Raw genomic sequence first — 17,416 nt, 5'->3', positions numbered from 1 at the left:
CCTGAAGAGTAAGGAGCTGATTTTTTTTATTAGAGAATTTAGGAGCTGATTTTTAATGTCACAAAAACAAAGAAAGTGCTATACTGCAAGGGAAAAATTAGAATCACTGCAGACCTCTCCACACAAACCCTAAATGCAAGAAAAGCTTGGAAAAGTATCATTCATGTCCTAAAAACCAACAACTGTCAACCCAGACTAATATATCCAGTGAAGTGAGAAATGAGAATATTTCACTCCAAAGAGTAGATATAGGAATATATGCTCACTAAAACCAGCAATACAAAAAATTCAATAATCAAGAACAAAGCAGAACAGCAAGAACTCCCATCAAGAAGCTATCACCTATAAATCAGTAAACACAAAGGGGAAAAAAGAGAGAGAGAAACACAGAAGGAAAAATAAATAATGACAAAAGACACCAACCATTTCTCCATAATTTCCCTAAATGTGAATGGGCTGAACAAGCCAATCAAAAGACACAGAACAGCACATTGGATTAAGAAACAAGGCCCATCAATATGCTGCCTCCAAGAGACCCACCTGTCTGCCAAAGACAGACAAACTCCAAGTGAAAGGATGGAAAATATTTTTCTACTCCAACGCACTGTGCAAAAAGCAGGAGTGGCAACCTTAATCTCTGACAAAATTAACTTCTCAGTAAAATCAGTACATAAAGATGAAGATGGTCACTACATCTCAGTAAAGGGGACAATTCATAACCAGAATATTACAGTTATAAACATTTACTCCCCCAAAATGGGAACACCTAAGTATGTCAAGCAAACTCTCTTAGAGCTACAGGACAAGATAGACTCAAAAACATAGTGGGAAACTTCAATACGCCAGTCTCACCAAAAGACAGATCAGCTCAGCAAAAGATGAGCAAAGAAACCTCTGAGTTTAATGACACCATAGTCGAATGGGCTTAACAGACATATACAGAGTCTTCCACCCAACAGCTAAACTTAATATATTTTTCTCTGCAGCACATGCAACATACTCCAAAATTGATCATATAATTGTTCACCCAAAAAACTTAAGCAGATAGAAGAGGGCTGATATAATTCCCTGCATTCTATCTGATCACAGTGGAATCAGACTAGTTCTAAATAACATAGTAAAGACTAAAAAATATTCAAACACTTGGAAACTGAATAACACACTTCTGAATAACTCCTGGGTTACAGAACAAATCAAAGAAGAAATTCAAAACTTTCTTGAATGTAATGACAATCAAGATATATCACAAAGAAACTTAAGGAAAGCAGTTTTTAGGGGCAAATTTATCGCACTAGGAGCCCATATTAAAAAGACAGAAGAAGAGCATGTAAACAACCTAAAGAAGAAATGGAAGCACCTAGGGGAGCAAGAAATAATTCTACAACAACTAGAAGGACAGAAATAACAAAAATAAAATCAGAAATATCCGAGATTGAAATAAGATCTACTATACATAAAATTACTAATCAAAAAGCTGGTTCTTTCAAAGAGTTGACAAAATTGACAGACCTCTGGCAAGATTAATAAAAAAAAGAAGAGGTGGGACTCAAATAAACAAGATTACAGATCCTATTGGGAACAATCATGACTGATATTCAAGAAATTCAGTTCAGTTCATTATGGATAAATACTTCCAGGGTCTACAATCAATGAAACAGGAAAATTTAGTAGAAATGGATGATTTCTTAAATATATATAGGCTAGGCTACCCACATTGAACCAAGAAGAGATAAGTCAGCTGAATAAACCAATTTCATACAATGAGGTAGTGGAAGCAATCAGTGACATGTCAACCAAAAAGAGCCCAGGTCCAGATGGTTTCACTACAGAATTCTACAAAACTTTTAAAGATGAATACCTATACTCTTGAAACTCTTCTGAGAAATAGAAGCAGAAGGAGCCATACAAAACTCATTTTATGATGCTAATGTCACACTCATACCCAAACCAGGGAAAGACCCAACAAAGAAAGAGAACTACAGACTTATCTCTCTAATGAACACAGACGCAAAGCTTCTCAATAAAATACTAGCCAACAGAACTATAACCTATATATAAACTATATATAACTATAACAAACCTATATATGACAAACCTACAGCCAGCATTATACTAAACTGTGAAAGACTGGAACCATTTACCTTAAAATCAGGAACTAGACAGGGATGCCCACTCTCTCCACTTCTCTTCAATATAGTGCTAGAACCCTTAGCCAGAGCAATAAGGCAAGAAAAGGACATCATTTACTAAATGGGCAAGGGAACTAAAGAGAAACTTATCAAAAGAAGAGATTAAAATGGCAGAAAAGCATATGAGAAAATGTTCATCATCCATGGTCAGAAAGGAAATGTAAATAAAAGGAACCCTAAGATACCACCTTACTCCAACAAGAATGGCCAAGATTTTGAACTCAGACAATGACAGATGCTGGCAGGATTGTGGAGAAAAAGGAACCCTACTACACTGCTGGTGGGATTGTAAACTAGTTCAGCCACTCTGGAGAGCAGTGTGGAGATTTCTTAAAGAACTGAAAATAGACCTTCCTTATGATCCTGCCATACCACTTCTGGGCATCTACTCTGAACATCATAACCCAAGATATGATAAGGACACCTGCTCAGCTATGTTCATCTCTGCACTATTCACAATATCCAGGTGATGGAAACAATCCAGATGCCCTACTACAGATGAATGGATACAAAAAATGTGATATATATATATATATATATATATATATATATATACAATGGAATTCTACATAGCCAACAGACAAGATAAAATAATGGCATTTGCAGGGAAGTGGATGAATCTAGAGCAAATCATGTTGAGTGAGACAAGTCAAGACCAAAGGAACAAAAGGCGCATGGTATCCTTAATATGTGGTTATTAGATTCAAACAGTGCAAGAGCATGGACTCAATATTTGCATACCCAATGATATGGACATGGTACGGGAAATATAAACACAACTAAATAGATATCAAAACTTATGACTCTATAGACATAATGTTTTATTACATTGATTAATACGTGTCTAGGATATACAAACCCTTAGCGTAATTTGCTTATGTTCTAAAAATTAAGAGCCTGTGATTGTATATAGAGATTCCCTTCTTGAATACTTGTTTGTTAAACTTGTCATTTGAAATATGATGTAAAAATCAATGTTAATAAATTCTTTAATAAAAAATTATATACTACAGTCAACTAGGTTTCAGCCCACAGATGCAAGGCTGGTTTAACATTTGCAAATCAATTAATGTAATACATCATATCAATAGAGCTAAGGTTAAGAATTATATGATAATTTCCCTGGATGCCGAGAAGGCATTTGACAAAATGCAACATCCATTCATGTTGAAAGCACTAGAAAAAATAGGAATAGGAGGTACATTCCTCAAAATAATTGAAGGCATATATGACAAATCTATAGCCAGTATCATACTAAATGGAGAAATACTTGAATGATTTATCTTAAAATCGGGAACTAGACAGGGATGCCCACTCTCTCCACTTCTCTTCAATATAGTGCTGGAACCCTTAGCCAGAGCAATAAGGCAAGAGAAGGACATATGAAACTGTCCCTATTCACAGATGACATGATCCTATACCTGAATGAACCAATAAACTCCACTCCCAAACTCCTAGAACTACTAAATCACTTTAGCGAAGTGGCAAGATAGAAAATCAACTTACAAAAGTTAGTACCCTTTCCGTATGCCAACAATATGCAAACAGAAGGAGAAATCAAGAAAATGATCCTATTTGCAATAGTCCCATAAAGAATAAAATACTTAGGAATTAACTTAACCAAAGATGTAAAGGAATTATTTAATGAAAACTATAATATCTTATGAAAGAAATTAAAGAGAATACCAGCAAATGAAAAGACATCCCATGCTCATGGATAGGGAGAACCAACATAGTGCCAATGGCCATACTGCCAAAATTGATATACAAATTCAATGCAATCCCCATCAGAATCCCAAAGACATTTTTTTTACTAAAGTAGAAGGTATAATCCAAAGGTTCATATGGAACAAGAAAAGACCTAGAATAGCCAAAAACAATTCTAGGCAAAAAGAGCAATGCAGGTAGTATTACAATACCAGACTTCAAACTCTACTATAGAGCCATAATAACAAAAACAGCACGGTATTGGCACAAAAATAGACCAGAAGATCAATGGAACAGAATAGAAAATCCAGAAAAAAACCATATATCTACAGTCAACTTATTTTTAACAAAGGAGCCAGAGGTATGCAGTGGAATAAATACAGCCTTTTCAATTATTCGTAATGGCAAAACTGGGCAGCCACATGCAGAATACTAAAAATTGATCCAGCCTATAGTCATGCACAAGTACTAACCCAGAAGGGTTAAAGACCTCAATATCAGACCTGAAACCTTGGAACTTCTACCCGATAGAGTAGGAGAAACTCATAGGCACAAGCAAAAACTTCCTGAACACAGTCCCAGGGTCACAACATATTGGAGAGAGACTCAACAAATGGGACTACCTAAAAATAAAAAAGTTTCTGCACAGATAAAAGTATAGCCACAAAAGTAGAGAGAGAGCCAACCAACTGGGAAAAGATATTTACCAATAATACATCTGACAAATGCTTAATATCCAGCATCTACAGGGAACTCAAGAAACAAATTCCCCCCAAAACCCAACAAACCAATCACTAAATGGACAAGGGAACTAAAGAGAGGCTTATCCAAAGAAGAGGTTAAAATGGCAGAAAAATATATGAGAAAATGCTCATCATTCATGGTCATAAAGGAAATGCAAATAAAAACAACCCTAAGATACTACCTAACCACAATTAAAATGGCCAAGATTCTGAACTCAGACAATGACAGATGCTGGCAGGGTTGTGGAGAAAAAGGAACCCTACTGCACTTCTGGTGGGAATGTAAACTAGTTCAGCCACTCTGGAAGGCATTTTGGAGGTTTCTTAAAGAACTAAAAATAGACCTTCCCTATGATCCCACTATACCACTCTTTGGCATCTAGTCTGAGCATCATAACTCAGGATATGGTAAGGACACCTGCTCAGCCATGTTCTTCTCTGCACTATTCACAATAGCCAGGCGATGGAAACAATCCAAATGTCTTACTGCAGATGAATGGATACAAAAAATGTGGCATATATATATATATATATATGTATATATCACACACAATGGAATTCTACATAGCCAACAGACAAGATAAAATAGTGGCATTCACTGGGAAGTGGATGAAATTAGAGCAAATCATATTGAGTGAAATAAGTCAACACCAAAGGAACAAAAGATGCATGGTATCCTTAATATGTGGATATTAAATCCAAACAGTTCAAGAGCGATATTTGGGTACCCAAGGTTATGGACATGGTCTTGGAGATATAAACATAACTACATAGACATAAAACTATATGATGGGATATATACTCTAAAGACATAATGTTATATTATATAGATTGATATGCATCTATGACATATAAACCCTCAGCTTAGTTTTAATGATATTCTAAACATCTATGTGCCAGTGATTATATATAGAGAATCCCTTCTTGAATACATGAAAAAAGCAATGCACTTATTACTTGACTTATATAACTTTAACCTCTTTGTATATAACTTTACAATAAAAATATTTGTAGCATAAACTGACAATGTGTCATTGTGATGGGGTGGCAGACCTAGGCAAGCTGCAGTTGGGGGCATCTGAGAGCTCTTCATCTTGATGGTGCATCTGTCACATTGTTGTTGGTGGTTGGTGCTGGTTGGAAGCTGGGAGCTCAGCTAGGCTGCTATCTAGACTCTTTTGTATGGCGTGGGCTTTTCAAAGCATTGTGATGGCGTTATAAAAAGGATATATTACATGAGTAAGTGTTTTAGAAAGGAATGCACACAGAAGACTCCAAGATAGTTCACAGTAATTCCTCAGGCCAATGTCACATCTGTCATGTTCTATTAGTCACTAAATCCATCCTTCCACAGAGGTTCCAATATATCCCTACTCCATTAATGTGGTCTTCAACATTTCTTCCCATTTTTGTCTTGCTTTTATAAAATATCAGGACTCTTTTATATGATAGTCTTTTTTTTTAAATCTATGGTTCTTTAAACAGCAGCAAATCGTTGGTAGACCAGGTGTCCACCAAAGGATTCCTGCTTGGAATAAGTAGGAAACCCTCAGTAGATTCTTTTCCTGGAATGAAGGAACTCTTGTGATTGGTCAGTCCTTACTCCTCAGCAGAAGTTAATAACCCAGGAAAAAGACAAAAAAAATATGGCTAAGCTTAGGACCCAAAGAAAGCAGAGGAAAGATCCAGTAGATAGAGCTTCTACCATGAAGAGGCATCTAGATTTCCTTTCTAGCACAGTTCAACCCAATGGCAGGGAGGCCATGTCCTAAAACTTGCCTTAGCTGGAAATAATAGACAATAATGAATATCCTTTCCACTGGCGTTACTTTGTCTACCACCTAAGCCATGCTTCCAAACCCTGGAATTCTTTTCTAATGCTTCCTCCAGAGGTTGTATCTGTGACCATTTCATGAATCTGGTATACAGGAGGATGGATTTTAAAGCCAGACATGCCTGACTGGGTCACCTACTGATTGGGGAATTGTGGGTAATCTTGATATTTCCTGGACTCAATTTTCTTAACTGTAAATTGGAGGTAAATGGTTTCTAAATTTCAGGATCCTTGAGAGGTCTAGAAATAACCTCAGCTGACCCTTAATAGGTGGGAGCCATTATATTGTTCTACAGAAAGGAACAGCCCTGCCTTCCCTCTCTGCACTCCCCTTGGTCACCATGGAATCTCTGCCTTTCCTCTATGATGGTGAATGAGTACCAGCTATTCAAATTTTAGCCCAATTACTGTGTGAACACGGTGTGAACTGTGGAACCTCAAAACCCATGAGGAAGGAGGCATGACTGACAGCTCCTCTCCCCCACCACAGCATGGTAGTAATTGCCTGTACCCTGAATTGGGGAAAGATAGGCTGAGGCCCCACATCCTCATGATGACATTTTGGTGCACAGATGCTCTCACAGCTGTGTGACTTCACAGGAAGTCAGGCACACTGTGTGCTATTTTTAAGCTGTGAATCCACAGGCAGTTACATTTCTCCTCTTTCATTCCTGGTCTTTTCTGTTCTTTAAACAGCACTTTGTTCTTTTCTTTATGTTTTCTGTCTCTCTAAAGGTAATGGGATGAGTTCGTGACTCTTGCCATTCTCAGAATTGCTTAGCTTTGAGAGTGTATTCAGGATTCTTTTAATGGTGCTTTAATGTCAGGTGCAAAATGAAGCTTTTCCCAAGCCTTTATAGCATGCTCAAAAGGACAAAGTGGTCTTGTCAGAGGCTGCTGAGACACTCTCAGAGCTTTGCCACAATTCATCTCCTAACAGATTGGCTCTTCATTAGGCACACATTGTATCCACCTGGGAATCCACTGCCTTTGGTTCAGAGAGAGATTTGAGTCCAGTGTCAGATAATTACTCTCTTTCTTGTCTTGATCCTTAGATCAAAGACTGTCATCAACAAATTCAAATTCTTCAGTCTTGTTCCCTTCTGCTGAATTGGAGTGCTAGAATAGATTGATTGCACAAGTTACCACCTTGCTTTCAGAAAGTTTGGCTTGAACTCAAAGACCAAGACCAAGGTCAGTTTTGGTGGTGGCTGCAGCATGGAGTTTTCTAACATTCATGTCCCAGCAATTCACCGATGACAACAGATTCCATTTCCATTGCTCTTGGCATCACTGCTCCGTAAAGCTCAGGTTAAGAATCCAGTGAACTTCATGTTGTGCAATCATCCTTGAAATGTTTTCTTCCTTATCCTGATTTACTTCCTCCAATTCTGAACATTACATCTTGTTTATGGTTCTGATCCACAAAATATGTTCGTTGGGTGCCAGTGATTCACACCCGTAATCCTAGCTACTAGGAGACTAGGATCTGAAGACTAAAGTTCAAAGCCAGCCTGGGCAGAAAAATATGTGAGACTTTTATCTCTAATTAACCAGCAAAAACCTGGAAGTGGAGGTGTGACTCACATGGAAGAGTGCTAGGCTTGAGCAAAAAAAGCAAAGGTAGAGAACAAGGACTTAAGTTCAAGGCCGAGCATTGGAACCCAAAAATAAGGAATAGCAAGACTTAGTTGCTATTCTGTTCACTTTCTTTACTTTCTTAAGAATTTCTTCTGTACCTATGCTTTCAATCATCTCCCACAGTTAGATGACTCAGAAACCTCTAGTATGGACAGAAAAATGAAACCTGTCCTCTGTGTCACACCCACATGCCCCACTGCCTTGCTGACAACTCCCCAGGATATGTCAAAGGCTCCTCAAGCTCAGCTTCATAAAATCTGACTTCAACATTGCCTGCAAGAAGCTTTCATTTTCCAGGACTTCAGTTTCTACTAGTCTCCAAACAGGCTGAACATCTGCCTTATCAGGACTTCCTCTCACTTCTGCTGTCCAGTCCAGCAATGGTCAATGGTCACTTCTATTTTGTCTTTTGACTATCTTGCTTTTCCATTTGTTTGAACTCCATCACCAGCATCATCTCCAGAAGCATCTTCTAGCTGGCCCCAGTTAATTCCCCATATCACAAGTTTTCTGAAACAGAAATCTTGCTATGTTTCTCTTGCCTAAAACATTCTGAATTTCCCAAGTAATTTTAAAGTAAGATTCTGAATCCCGAAGGCGTATTAATGTGTGTGAAGTAATGCTCCTTCTATCTGGTGACTATAACTGTAACCCCTCTGTTAATTACAATGAAAAAAAAAGACCTCTAAAAAAAGAATCTGAATCCCTAATGGATTTGATCGCTGAATGATCCACAGATGATCGAAAGCTTGACCACTGTCTCCCTTTCCATGCATAGCATCTTCTCTTCCTAAATCTGTCACTGTTTATGTAGTCCTCATAGCAAGGCTTTTCCAGGTGATTCTTGTTTTTCCCTCTTTGTCCCTTTCCTTACATTAGTGTTTGATGTTCAGATATCTGCCCAATGATCACTTTTCCAAGGAAGGTTTTCCTTCGCCTCCCAGAGAGGCTGAGCTCTCTTGTAAGTATTCTCAGAGCAGAGCACTGTGTGCCACTTGATTAAGGCACTTGTCATAATGCCCAAGTTGGATTCTGTGATTGCTTAGCTCTAGTCCATGATAAAGGAACCACATCTCTTTGCTTACCATCATGTTGTAGCATCTAATACATAGTAATACAGTATGAATGATCAATAAATTGTAAATAAATAGACAGTAAATGTTGTCCAGAAGAAACTCATACCATTCACAGGCTGGACCTGTTAAACCCTTAGATTCCAGATAGAATCAAAAGGAAAGGAGGAAGCTCGGACAATCTGATGTGGCAATAGCTCAACAGTTACGTACACGTGGTCATATAAGATGTTACTAAGTGAAATGAATTTCAAGATATGGAAACAAGGGGTTTTTCTTTGTAGTTGTTTGTAAGGTATGATGTGAATTATTTTTTATTTCATTTTCCCCCCGTATTGCTTATCTCCTGTTGTCCCTGCATCTGATTTTGGTACTTGGTATAATAAATTAGTGAAGGGAAGTGAACAACCAAAAGGTGAAACAGAGCTGGGAGTTTGGCCTAGTGATAGAGTGCTTGCCTAGCATATACAAAGATCCAGGTTGATTCCTCGGTACCATATACATAAAAAAAAGCTGGAAATGGTGCTGTGGCTCAAGTGGTGGAGTTCTAGTCTTGAGAACCCCAAGCACAGTGCTCAGGCCCTGAGTTCAAGCCCAGGTCTAGCAAAAAAAAAAGGTGAAACAATGGACAAAGGGCAAACCAAAGCAACAGTGATACTCATAAGACAATATGCCAGAAATGAACTTTACAACTTGGGGAGGGTGATGGGGGAGGGAAAGTGGAAGAGAAATGTGGAAGGAGGTAACAATGTTTGAGAAGAAACATGCTCCCTACTTTACAAATGTACCTGTAACCCCTCTATACATCATCCTGACAATAAAATGAAATTAAAATAACAGTCTAGTGTGGGCCTGGAAGACACCCTTCTCTTTAACATCAATATCTGTAGTACCAAAATGGCAGCTTATTGCTGGATGAGGGATTCTTCAGTAGTGTAAGTTGGGTTGGTGATGGGAAGGAAGTTTCATCAGAGTTCTGTCAAACGTTCTGTTCTGTTAGCTGCTAAATGGTTCCTTGTTCGGTATCTTATTCCTGAGCCCACTGATCAAAAGCACTGGCCAGCTATTAGAAGACCAAGACCAACAGGCACATAGCACATTACTCAGCTAGATGACTGAGTTTAGAATTGCTACCAGTTTCTAAATGTGGGACTTCTCACATATTTCTTAACCCTTATGAGCCCAGGTTTGTGCATATGAAGCAAGAATCACAAAATCAAGACAGCTTTGAGGATTTCATGAGATAATGGAAGGTTCTATGCACAGTTTCAAGCAGTGAGAGGGAAGGAGTGATCAAGGAGAAAGTGGAATGGGAGTGGAAAGGTTTTAGATTGACCCTTAGAATTTGGGATGGGAGGAGGAATAGGAGGACGAGGAGAAAGGCAAGTTTCAGTGATGAAGAATTTGCTCTAGAGGGAGAAAACAAAGTGCCCAGTAAAAATTTTAAACCCAAAGAAGCTTCCATTTTAGGCCATAATAAGACAGAGTAGGTGTGTTAATTTCTTACAACATATCCATTTATTAAAAATCAAAAAGGAAATAAAACTAGAATGGCAAAATTTAGTTTGGGGTTTGGTGGAAATTTGCATAATGCAAACAAAAGAGCAACTCACCTGGGGTCACTCCACTGATAAATATTTGTAAAAAGAAGAACATACACTGGATTTGGTGTGTAGCTGTGGCAGAATAATAAGAGAAAAACCTGACTCCAGCTCTGTTTCCTCACCTTTAAAATGAAAGTAAAACATCATCCAGCAATGCTAAATAACTTCTACAGTCCAGGCAATAAAGTGTTCTAGGTAATTATGATAAATTGAATATTTTACTATGTGCTTTATGTGAATTTGCTACTTAAGACAGCCCACTTGAACAGACTAGCTATTATCCCTATATTATCTTTAAGGTACATTGCATTTCACCTTCAAGCAAATTGCCCAAACCAGCCAGAGCCACACAACTGGATTGACCCACTCCAGGTGGTGCCAGGAGCTTGTGAGATGAAGCATCTGGTCCATGCCTGAGTTGTAGTAAACACTTGATTTATTTTTGTTCCTTCTCACACCTGATTGTATTTAGATCCGTAATTTATTACATACTGTTCTTTATTTGTTTCAGATGTTTCCCTTTTATCTCCTAACACTGGTAAATGCACCTGTTAAAAAAGGAAAGGCAGGAAGTGTTGCTGTGGCTCAAGTGGTAGAGCACTAACCTTGAGCTGAAGAGCTCAGCGACAGTGCCCAAGCCTGGAGTTCAAGCCCCATGAATGAGAGGGGGAAAAAAGGCAAGGCAGCCTGGTGCCTGCAATACTAGCTACTCAGGAGATTGAGATCTGAGGATCCAGTCCTGGAAGTTTGTGACTCTTATCTCTAGTTAATCACCAGAAAACCAGAAGTGGCACTGTAGGTCTAAGTGGTTGAGTAGTAGCCTTAAGAAAAAGATAAGGGACGGAGTCCAGGCCCTGAGTTCAAGCCCCAAGAGTGACAAAAAGGAGGGAAGGAAGGAACGATGGACAGGAAGAAAAGATGGAGGGAGGGAAAGGTAAGGAGGGAGAGAAAGGAAGGAAGGGGGAGGGAAAGACATCTGGTTTTTTGTTCTTTTGTCACTTTCACATTGCACCTAGAGATTCTCCATAGAAATTTCTTTAAATGAAAGGAATAAATGCTAACTGATTGAATATGAAGGATTCAATTTTTAAAAAGCAAACATAGAATATAACTGATTGGCTTTTACAGCTTCCTATTTATTTTACCCCCACTGAATTCTAAAACAGAATTTGAGGAGGATTATAAAAATATGTTATTTTTGCTGGGATACAAGCAAGCCAGTGAGAAAATTGGAGTGAAAGGAGAATAAAATAAACCAGGGCTGTTCATTTCTATGTCATTTCTGGATAGAAATTTGTCAGCAAATTGCTGAGATGAAACCTAGAAAATTTGCCAGGAACTGAAACTGACTCTTGTAAGGTATATTTTTTTACTTTTAAAGGAATATTGAATTTCAGAGGAAAAGAAAGGCATGAATAGAAAACAGAAATTTTGGAGTGCCTCTGGTCTGGCTGCTTAGAAAACACAGGAGTAACTGTGTATTATTTGCACACATTGCTCCATTCTTTAAAAAGTATAAATTCAGCTAGGCTTAGTGGCTCATGCCTGTAATCCTAGCTACTCAGGAGGCAGAGATCTGAGGATTGCAGTTCAAAGCCAGCCCGGACTTTATATAGCTAAGACAGAAAACCAGTTAGCAGGCACCAGAGTGTTCTGAGAGCTTGATGAAGGATAGTTCTGACCCAGACAGAGTAGAGTATGGCCCAAGAATTCACATTTCTAATAATTCTTTGGATGCTGCAGCTGCAACTTTTCCTGAAACCCCACTTTGACATCTATTGTTCTAAACTAACGAAACTAGAAGACTCCACTATTTAACAAAATCCTTTATGATAGCAATGTTTATATACTGTTATAGAGGTGATCTCTTGTGTATATCAATTTTCCTATAGAAAATAAATAGAAGCAAAAAAATCAGGATGGAACTTACCTAATTCCATCATGTTTGTACATTTAGCATTGTACTGAATAAAAACAGCAGCAGTAGCTAGCATTGGTACATACTTACTGTGTCAGGCATGTATTAAGATTTGAAGAGCATGCCTTCTTTTAATCCTCATGACAACTTTAAGAGTAATCTTTTATACCATATCTAAGAAAGTTGTCTAAGAAGGTTTATTTTTTTTACTACTTTGTCTTTGATAAAACAGCATTGTATCTTTATTATCACATTGTACATATGGAAATTGGGATAGTAATGGGATGATAAGAATTATTATGCAGAAAATCAAGCCATAGACTGGGAGTTTGGCCTAGTGGTAGAGTGCTTGCCTAGCATGCACAAAGCCCCAGGCTCTATTTCTGGGTACCATATACATAGAAAAAGTCAGAAATGGTGTTGTTGCTCAAGTGGCAGAGCATTAGCCTTGAGCAAAAGTTTCCAAGAACAGTGCCCAGGCCCTGAGTTCAAGCCTGGGATTGGCAAAAAATAAAATCAAGATATATTTGACTCTTTTCAGTCAGTGAATTGGAACATATCTCATTTTGCTCAGATTATTACATATTTCCAAGTCTATGTTTCTTGGTGAGCTTGCTTAGTCAACAAGTAAAAATCACCTGGCTTTGATTCTAATGTAACAGAATAGGACTTTTTTTCAGAATTTTTAGATTAAATTATTGTCTGGATAAATAGTTACACAATAAATAGTTACATATAAAAATAAAAAATTTAAAGCAGATAATGTAGTCCTTTGCAAAATCACTGCAGTGAAGTTCTCGTCACAGGCAACCAAGCCATTCAAACTTAAAGAAATAGAAAAAAAAAAGCGTTTCTACTCTGCCATATTAAAATCATCTCTAAATGACAAAGGAATAAAAAACAATCACATGGCTCCATTTTGAACAATATCATAAGGTATCTGCAACAGAGGACCACACTGTACAAACAGCATTAGAGAGTATTGAGAAGGCAGTGGGAAGGAAGTTGTAGACTGAGTACCTGAAGAGAAGCTTAGATCCAAGGTACCAGTGACTGCTGAAGGAAAGCACAGGCAGGCAGCAGGCTGGAAACAGGGAGCAAAATGGGAGTCTGTATAAGAGACAGGAAGCCTCTCTTACTCTCTAGTCCTCAAAAAGCAGGAGAAGCAGAGGTTGGCTGGGGACAGACTAGATCAGATGCAAGTCATTATCTCTTAGAGCCAAGTAAGACACCAAAAAGCATACATTGGAGACAAAGACAGATTTTCAATAAATTGTGTTGGAAAACTGGTTCTTCACATACAGAAGATTAAAAATTGATTCCTATCTCTCACATTGCACAAAAATCAACTCAGAATGGAACAAAGACCTAACGATAAATGAAGATTTAAAATATGAAACCACTAGAAGAAAATATAGGGAACACTCGAAGATATTGAGAGAGGAAATGTTTTTATTGTCTTGGGTATGACTCTGAAAACACAGCACGCAAAAGCAAAAGTAGACACACAGAGTTACATCAAAGGCTTTGCGCAACAAAGGAAACAAATTGCAGGTTGAAGAGGAAACCAACCAATAGAGTAGGAGAAAATGTTGACCAACAATCTGACAAAGAATTCACATCCAAAATAATAAGAAGTTCCCAAAGACAGAACAAAAATAAACAGTCCAATTAAAAATGGGCAAATGGGACTGGGATTGTGCCTTGTGGTAGAGTGCTTGTAGTGCTCGTCTAGCAATATACGAAGCCCTGGGTCTGATTCCCCAGTACGATACACAGAAAAAGCCTTAATTGGTGTTGGCTCAAGTGGTAGAGAGTGCTAGCCTTGAGAAATCTCAAAGACAGTGCCCAGGCCCTGAGTTCAAGCCCCAGGACTGACAATTAATTAATTAAGTAATTAATTATGAGAAAATAATTTGAAAATACGTATTTCTCAAAAGAAATCCAAATGCCCAATAAAATAAGGGGAAAAAGCTCAATATCCCCACTCCTCAGAGAAATACAAATCAAAGCTTCAATGAGATGTCGTCTCACTCCATTTAGAATGTCTATTATTAAAAAAATTAATAATAAATTTCAGTGAGAATTTTGAAAAGAGAAGTTCTCAGATACAATTAGTGAGGTTATAAACTGCTACAGTCATTATAGAGAATAATATGAAGGGGTCCTTAAAAAACTAAACATGCTTTGGACACCAGGGCTCTCATTTATAATCCTGAAGAGTCTGAAATCTGAGACTCTGTTCTGAGCCAGTCTGAGAAGACAAATCCACAAGAATCTTATCTCCAATTAACCAGCTAAAGCCTAGCTCAAGTGGCTTAAATGGTAGAAAATGTTGTGAAGGAAAACACTGACCAAGAGGGCAAAGCTTTGAGTTTAAGTTGCAATATCAGCACACAGCCTTGAGTTGAAGCCCCAGTATTATCACATGTTCACATAGAGAAAGAAAGAAAGAAAGAAAGAAAGAAAGAAAGAAAGAAAGAAAGAAAGAAAGAAAAAGAGAAGGAGAGAGGAAGGAAGGAAAGAAATGTTTGTTAAACACGTCACTTGAAATATGATGTAAAAATCAATGCTAATAAATTCATTAATAAAAAACTACAAAAAAAGAAAAGACAGAGAAAATTAAAACATGCCTACCAGTTGGGTACTGGAAATTCATGCCTATAATCCTAGCTACATAGAAAGCTGAAAATCTGGAGACTGTGATTCAAAGCCAGCCTAGGCAGGATAGTTTGTGCATGCTTCTTATCTCCACTAACCACCAAAAAGCCAGAAATGGAACTGTGGCTCAATTTAGTAGATTGTTAGCTTTGTGCACAAAAAAGCTTAGAGACAGCACCAAGGCCCTGATTTCAAGTCTCAGGACTGGTACAAAAACGTAAAAAGAAAAAGTAAAGAACATGGCTTGCATAAGATCCAGCTATCTTACCTCTAGCTACATAGCCCCCAAATGAAATTAGCATAGCAGAGAGATATCTGGATGTCAATGTTTATTGTGGACTATTCACAGTAGCTATTGAACAGTGTCCATTGTGCATATATTTATATATCACATTGTACCTCCATTAACATGTAAAATGAATACTTATAATTAATCACAAATCAAATACTTTAAAAAAGAAAGTCCACATATTTGAAGTGGATTCCAGACCTCTGTTCTAATTGGTTCAGCAGCAAGCCAATATGTGCAGAATCTTAATGTTGAAAATAACCTATTCCACAAATATGGATTGGTTGAAGAGTTGAGATATGATATCATATTTGGAGATGGAGTTTAAGAGAGATGAGGTGTGAGAGACATATACTTAATATAACAGGAAATTACATTTCATTCAGAAATATTTGAAAGCATGGAGTAAGATACATAGCTGCAGCTAACATTGCTAGAAGTGTTTGTGTCTAGGAATCTAGGGACGGAGGAGGTGTTCTATGTGTGGTCTTGATGCTATGGGCACTAATTGATGTTTTAATAATGTGAGTGCCTGTATACTTTTGATAAAATTGAGAAATGGGGAGTGGAATTGCTCAGCTACTTATTTTCTGCTTAATTTGTATACATTCTAAGAAGGATTTCTAGAAAAAGATTTTGCAGACCCCCCCTTGGACACTGCAAATCATAAATATAAACATAGTTAATCATTAAAGAGCTAAAAAAAAAAGAAAGAAACCCTGAGGATCGGGGTTCCAGCTTGAAGAGTTTGATCTCTATGATAGGCTTTATTCTGGCTTAAATTCCAAGAGAAACTGTTGTACTCATTTACCGTTTGCAAGTCAGTCGCAGATGCTGCTGGAGAGTATAACCTGCCTTCGAACTAGGAGAGGGCTCTCATTCAGGATCTCTGTTGCCATGGAAACAGTGCTGCTCAAGGATTTCTGTTGCTCTGGTAACCCGCCCCCATTTCCTCCATCACTACTGCTGGGGTATTTTGCTGCCAAGATAATGGTGTCTATTATGGATTGAATGTTAATGGAGCTAGGCCTCTATTCCAGCCTACACCCAGCCCTCTCGGCAGCTAACATCCGAAGGCCTTTCTAAGTGGCATCTCAATGAGATGCTAATCAACACTCAAATCAGATGGAGAGGAGCTAGAGTGTGGGTGGGGGTACAAGCAAAGTTCTGTTTCTCATCTTGAAAAATAAGGGCTAGTCTCTACGAACTCCAAGAGACAGAGATGGGACTGTTATCCATATAGAGTTTCTCAGCTGAATGCCAGGCTGGGAAACCCTATCTGCCAGTTAGGTCAGATAATAAATAAAGCTACTACCTGATGGATAACTTTATGTGTTAGACACTTGGATAAGTGCTTTATACCCATTTAATCCCTATTTTACAGGAAAAGAAAAGAATAAGTAACCTATTCAGTATCACACAGATTTAGAATTCAAGCACAAATCATAATCACTGTACAAGATACCACTTATCTGGAACCAGGGAAACAAGAAAAGCATCAGAGAGTTTTCTTTGCACCCAAAGACCTTAGTCTTCAAACGGAAAAAAAAATTAATCCAAAAGGGAGAAAATGAGAAAGCTAATACTTTACAGGATCTGATGAGGTATGAAGCTCAGTTGCCAGGTAGTGGAGAGTCTAAAAGAGAAATTTTAACGGACTCTTCATCAGAGAAAAGAAGAGGCTTCTGCAGACATGGAGAGAAATTCAGAAAGCTGGAGATGTCTGATACAGCAAGAATCAGGGGCAAGTTCAGCTT

Source organism: Megascapheus bottae, chromosome 24, assembly GCF_031878675.1.
Source record: "Megascapheus bottae isolate mThoBot1 chromosome 24, mThoBot2.hap1, whole genome shotgun sequence".
In the NCBI taxonomy this organism is placed as follows: Eukaryota; Metazoa; Chordata; class Mammalia; order Rodentia; family Geomyidae; genus Megascapheus; species Megascapheus bottae.
This window is presented reverse-complemented; position numbering follows the sequence as displayed.